At 42.5% G+C, this 6,259-nt stretch overlaps 1 long non-coding RNA gene across 1 annotated transcript; it reads right to left on the reverse strand.

Moving 5' to 3' along the window:
- Positions 1-1,803: 1,803 nt before the first annotated feature.
- LOC141730157 (uncharacterized) lies at positions 1,804-3,983 on the reverse strand. The gene is made up of 3 exons (XR_012581659.1): positions 3,637-3,983; positions 2,665-2,856; positions 1,804-2,298 (listed from the first exon to the last, which is right to left on the reverse strand). It is a non-coding gene; the product is annotated as an uncharacterized LOC141730157 (long non-coding RNA).
- Positions 3,984-6,259: the final 2,276 nt, after the last annotated feature.

Below are 6,259 nucleotides of genomic sequence, written 5' to 3' on the forward strand. Positions count from 1 at the left end.
GGCCGTGCCGCCATCTTGGGCGGGGCGTGGCTGGCGCCGGGAGCGAGCCGGAGAGTTACAAATTATTCACAAAATTAATTTTACTCTCGTAAATACAGTTTGAGAACTCAGTTACTCTTCAAAGGGTCTTCCCACCTTGCTTCCTGTGGCGACAGGGAACCCCAGCTCGACGCCCTCCCCATAGCTCATTTCTTCCTGTACAGAAAATGAGAAAAATGTCCCAGTAAAGAGCCTGCAAGCTCCTGAAGTGATAACGGACACTTCATAGAGGATAAGGGCATAGTCCTTCCTTCAGCATCTCCTTGCATTTAATGAATCTGTTCCCACATTACTCCATGAGCACGGAGTCTTTTCACAGTACTTTGCAAATCTCTGACCAGTAATTTCTGCTTTCTGGCAGAGCTAGTAAATAGAATTCTGAGTGCTACAGTTTCTATTTCACTATCGATTTGTGATGTGGAAAGAGTGAAAAAAAAATCATTGCCTATGTAATCCAGGTACTCGTGCTAAGCAAGCAAAGCAAAAACCCCATATTAAATCACACAATATTATAACTTGGTGTAACTCAGTCTACTTAAAACTTACTTATGCTAAACAACTAATATCTCTCATCAGTCTGTCGATCAGGAACATGAAAAAATGGTATTCAGCATATATAAGGCACTACATATCCCCTGTCCTATAGTGTGTGGGTGTATTCATCCTTGTAAAGCACAGTAATGTCATGCTGCAATGGGTGTCTCAGCAATATCCCAGGAGAATGGCAGAACAGGGAAAGGGCCTGCCCTCCAAGTCCTAGGCTAAATATCCTTTCCACTGGCCCTCCCATCCTGTTGTCTTATGGGCTCAAACCTGTGTTCAAAACCTTAGAAGACATGGAAGATTATTTAGAAATAAATAGTAGCAGAAATCGTTCAAAAACTCATAAAGGATTTCCTGGTTGGTAACAAGAGGGATCCCTAAATGGGATCTGTGTGCTCTGAAGACCAGCAGTTTACCACAATATTTAAGAAAGAATGTGTTACACAAATCATTATGGAGACCTACTCATACAAAGATCCTTTACATAGAGTCAAAAACTAATGGCTTAAATTGCCCAGATATCAATCACTCTCTTGAAATTGCCCAATGCAAGTGCCAAGTAATTATTATGAGGTGAGAAACAGGGTCACACTCTGTTATCTCCTACTTAATAGCTTATTTAGAAATTATTAGGCACTCCTAAAGATTGATTTTAGAGCACCAGAGAATGCAGTAATTGCAGTTATCAAACTTAAAAAAGAACGCCACTAAACCCCACTGAAGTGAAGGCTTCACACTGATCAAAACCCCTGAACTTGGACCTTGATCTTCTCAAAGACCTCTTCCCCCAAAGTCACATAGGTCTTATCTATCAGGAACACCACTTACATCAGGTTGGACACAGATTTAAAGTATTCTGCTAATGCAATAAATTGCATATACAGGCAGTGTCTTTCTGAAATTTCTGTGGGTTTTATACTTAGCTTCTACCAGTTTAAAAGAAGCCAAAGGTTGTTGTTATACTGGTACCTTTATACACTGACCTAACTCTTGAAATCCTATATGGAAAAATGGTACGAGTAACATCTCTACAATGAGACAGGGAAACTGAGAACAAATTTGTTCATATTATAGCATGTAGATAATATCTGGCATCCTATTCCCAGTGAAGAGCTCCTCATGAGCTGTTCAAACTCACCTTTGGGTAATTCTGCAGCATGGGACAAAATGTAAACACAAGATGTGATGCCTGACTTTGCTTTTCTAAGGGTTGTACCCAAAGCTTAGTGGCATTAAGAGACCTCAGTGACAGGGAAGCCTTGCAGTGTGGTGTCCTGGGTTCCCACAAACCCTGGGCTCACTCGTACTGCTGTAACACACCATCTCTAGTAAAAAGGCTCTTGCATGAGGCAGGATTGTTCAGTCCTTGTATTCAGTTCCACAGGATGGACAAATGACAGCATGTGACACCTCTTGGAGTCATTCTGAATTTTAAAAAAGGACTAATAACGAGCATTCAAGAATTGTTAAAGTGCATACTCTGTGCAGAAACTCGAAATCCCCAAGCCACCTTACAGTGGAGGATCAGGGCAGCTGAATCGACATGGGCCATGAGCAAGGACACAACATATCTAAGTGCAGCTACACACATTTCCCACCTTGTGCTTCCAGATACACCATCATGGAGTGCTCAGCATAAAGTGAAGGTGTGTGATCCTTCTCTGAAGAGATCTGTGATCACTGCGCTCTGAATGTAGAGGGCATGCCATCCTCTTCCTGCAGGTAGGACACAGGCAGTGAGATTTAAGACTGTTTTAATGGTGTAGCAAATTCCCAGCAACAGATCTGTTTTTCATCACAGGCTCCATACCGAGTCGGTGGAGCTGATAAGACAGCAGCCTTGTTGTTCTGTTAAAAAATATGATCTTGCAGAACACGGAGACAGCACACAGTAAGTTTTCTTTCAGTCTGGAATGGAACAACATCACTCTCCTTATGTTTTAGGTTGAATTCAAAGAAAGAAATAGCTCAACAGTCTCCCAGGAAGAAAAGGAGGAGAGGAAGGAGGAGTGCTGCTGGCATTACTTTAACTAGAAGCATTTGAAATATGTAGCAGCTACCTAAGAGACAATTACTAGTTACCTTTAACATCTCATTCAGACATGCAGCGATGAACTCCTGTGGCTGTGCAGGCACCCAGCTCTTCTGGTGGTGCCTGATCTCTGCCTCAGTAAGAGTTCATAGATCCTGCAGGTGTGTCTCTGCCAGCAGCCTTCTCATCAACAAAGGGCCTGAGGGTCTCAGCAATGGTGGGAAAGTGTCCTGGAGCTGCACCTGGAAGTACAAGCAGAGGAATGCCATGAACATCTTAGCTTCACAGAGTACTTACAGGCTGAATGTTCACAGCTGAACTGTGCCCAATCATTGCAAAGATGCACAACTGTTACTTGTCTGACTATAGGAAATGCATGACCACTTAATTATTTTAAAAATTATCTTGTAGGGAACTGTGTTAAAGATGACCATTACCATACATTTTTGGATTGCCTGCTTTCCACTGGTAGCTTTCAGATCTGGCAGATTTAAATTCCCATAAATACAATTTTTCTTAAGTTTCTAAGTGAAGTCTTTCCCAAATAACCTGTTCCTTTCTAAATTTTAAGTCAACACTTGTCTGTAGTTCTCAAAGCCACATTCATGTCAGCTTGTCCTGTTTATTCTGGATGGCTCTTGCAGCCCAGTCTAACACAGGAAATCAGGGTTGTTACGAAACCCTCCAAGGCACAAGCTAAGAGGAAAAACCTGATTGTGGCCCCATGGCAAATTTGATGCTGCATATTATATATGTAAAGTCAGGTTAAGTCTCTCTGAAGAGAGCTGTTACAGGGGATTCAAGGGTCTGTAGGCATGGTAAGCCTTCATAGAAATGGTTGCACAGGGATCATTATTGAGAAAGAAGGGCACAGCAGTGAGTGCTGGCTGTGGCAGAGCTCAGTGTTCATTTTAGAGCTCTTCTTCCTCTCTGTGCCTTGCCAAAGAACAATCCCTCCATGCCACAGCTCACTGAGGAATCCTGCCAGTTGTTGATGCAATCACAGGGAAGCCCTTGCTCACCTGAGGCCAGGAGATGCCATGGAATTCTGCCATGGTTTGGGATCCTCTGAGCAGGCTCTGGCACACGACAGCCTCTGTAGTGAAGCAATATCCAAACAGCACATCCATTTGATGGCAGAAGGGAGGGGAACAGAGAGATCCATGCCTACAAACAAAGCAAGCTGCATAATTTACTTCTTTCGTAGGCTCTGACCCTTTGTTACACTGAGCTCTCGATTTGCATGGGGTTACACAAATAGCTGAGACTGCAGGAATCAAGAAACAAACTGGGGGATTGTTCTTCCAGCACCTTTAGAATGAGTGGGGGCAAGACTTCATCCTACAGAAAAATGCAGAATCAGCACAATTTGGTAACCTCTCATCTGTCACTTTCTCCCATAAAGGGTTAACAGGGAAACAATGAATCAGGTGTGATGTTTTAGGCTCCAGTGTGAGAGTGTCAGCTGTGTAAACCTCTCATTGAACCTACTGTGGAAATTGCAACTTCCAACAGAAAAAGCAGGGCTGGAAAAAAGGAGAATGAGTCTATGTCATGAGCACATACAGATCTGCATTTCCCCTCTTCCTCTGATAAAGAGCTCAGTGAGGCAGCAAGCTTCATCCTGGACCCAGGCTTCCAGGATTTTTGTCCCTAGTCCTAACTTTCTCAGTCATCGTCCTGAATTATCTCTGCTGCTTCTAGATGTGCCCACTGGCACAGATGACACCTGCAACAAAATGGAGAAGGACTGGGGAGAAATCTGGGACTGGTGCAACCCTTGGCATTGGCCAGGGAAGGGTGGGAGAAATTTCATCCTGCTGTCAGGGAAAAAAAGAGGCCAGAATCATGTTTCACTATTAGAATCTTAAAAGGCTTTCACAGTTACTAATGCATTGGATTATTATTTATGGTGGTCATTTTTCATGTGTCTGCAGCACGTGTGGCCATCAGTGCAGCAACTGTGACACGTTAGCCAGAAGCATTTTAGCAGGATTCCTCCATTCACCTTGCCCACCGGAGGTGATTGATGGATACTGCAAAATCATAAATTCTGCTTTTATTATCTTTCCGTGTTTATTTGTTTTCCAATCCTACAGCCTTTTCAGGGCATCAGTACTTACACAAGGACCAGCCTCCACCATTAAAGTAGGAATTATAGCTGTAATTAGCAAGCGCAGCCATTAGATGGTAATGTTCACTCACTGCTGTGCTGGAGGATCTGCTGAAGCCGGTGGGGTAAACTTTTCAATCAGTCATTGATCTGGAGTTTCTCTTTGGAGATGTGTTGAGTACCCTGAACAGCCTGAGAAGTATTTAACTCTTACAGATCCTTCTGATTGCCACTTGGTTTTCAGTAGTTCTGCAAATCAAATCTCTGGAACGTATAAATTAGAGACCAATTTTAAACTCCTTGACCTGGGTAGTTGAGAAAGACTTAATTGCACAGAGGGAGGGAAGACGAGATAGCGTTATCTTGCACAAAGATTTGTGATTTCAGATAGGAACAACATCTGCTAGCCTGTGACTGTATGGGATAGGAGGTAAGGATTTCTGAACATATGTTTTAGGAATTTTAAAGTATAAAACAGAGGAATGAATAAAGATTGTCCCTGCACCATATGCAACTATATACATATTTATGTCACTATATATATAAAACATGACCTTTTTCTGAGTAGTTGCAGCACTTGGATAATATATGCTGGACACTTCAAAGATGAAAAGGCACCTCTTTGCTCCAGGGATATTCAGGGAACTGGTGAAAACATGGCATTTGTTAAGCTGTTAAGAGTTTGAGCACAGTTTCAACACATGTTGAGTTCTCCAGCTTGCTCTTAAGAATCCACTGGTAATATGTTGCTCAACTCAGAACATCTAAAAACAGAACTGCATCTCTCTAGATGCATATGCAGGCCTCTTCCTCTGCAATTTTTGGAAACAAAGATGTAGCCAGGGATTCTGGAATATGCTGACCATACTGAAAATGCATGCAAATATGAATGAACACCTGGTTGATGTTCACTTGCTAGGAACAATGGCTGTTTTCCATAAGGGACAGTAATTTGATGGTTTTCACAGCAATTGGAGTCCAGTCTTTAATAGCCCAAAAGGGAAGAAGAAACAAGTGCCTGCATCCCTGAACTGGATTCCAGTCAGTAACCAAAGAAACAGCAGAGCCTGTTTTTTCTTTTATACACACAGGAAAACAGGCAGCCTTAATAATGCATTTTGTCTCATACATGTCGTAGGCTTAGGCTTCTTAATCAATACTGGTATATTTCTCAGGACAGACAGAGATGGGGGCATAGCCTGAATCCTGAGCAGGAATCCTTCCTGGCTCATCTTGGCAGATGCAGTGTGTAGACCATATTAAGGATTGTCAGTAATAATATTAATGTACTACTACACTGTAAACCAAAACCAAAACAAAACCAAAAACCAAAACCAGTATGTTGATACCCTACCATACCAAAGAGTACAGACAATGTCACCTGGCTGCAGGTCTGTGCAGCTGCTCATTTATGCAGTTAAATGGATTAAGACTTTAATCTATCCACTTGGTTGTTTTGCAGTGCATGGTGGATCTGGGGATTACTGACACTTGCAACACACTCCCAAAACCAGCAGAACTCTGTGGAAGAG

This window comes from Zonotrichia albicollis, chromosome 9 (genome assembly GCF_047830755.1).
Source record: "Zonotrichia albicollis isolate bZonAlb1 chromosome 9, bZonAlb1.hap1, whole genome shotgun sequence".
Taxonomy (NCBI): Eukaryota; Metazoa; Chordata; class Aves; order Passeriformes; family Passerellidae; genus Zonotrichia; species Zonotrichia albicollis.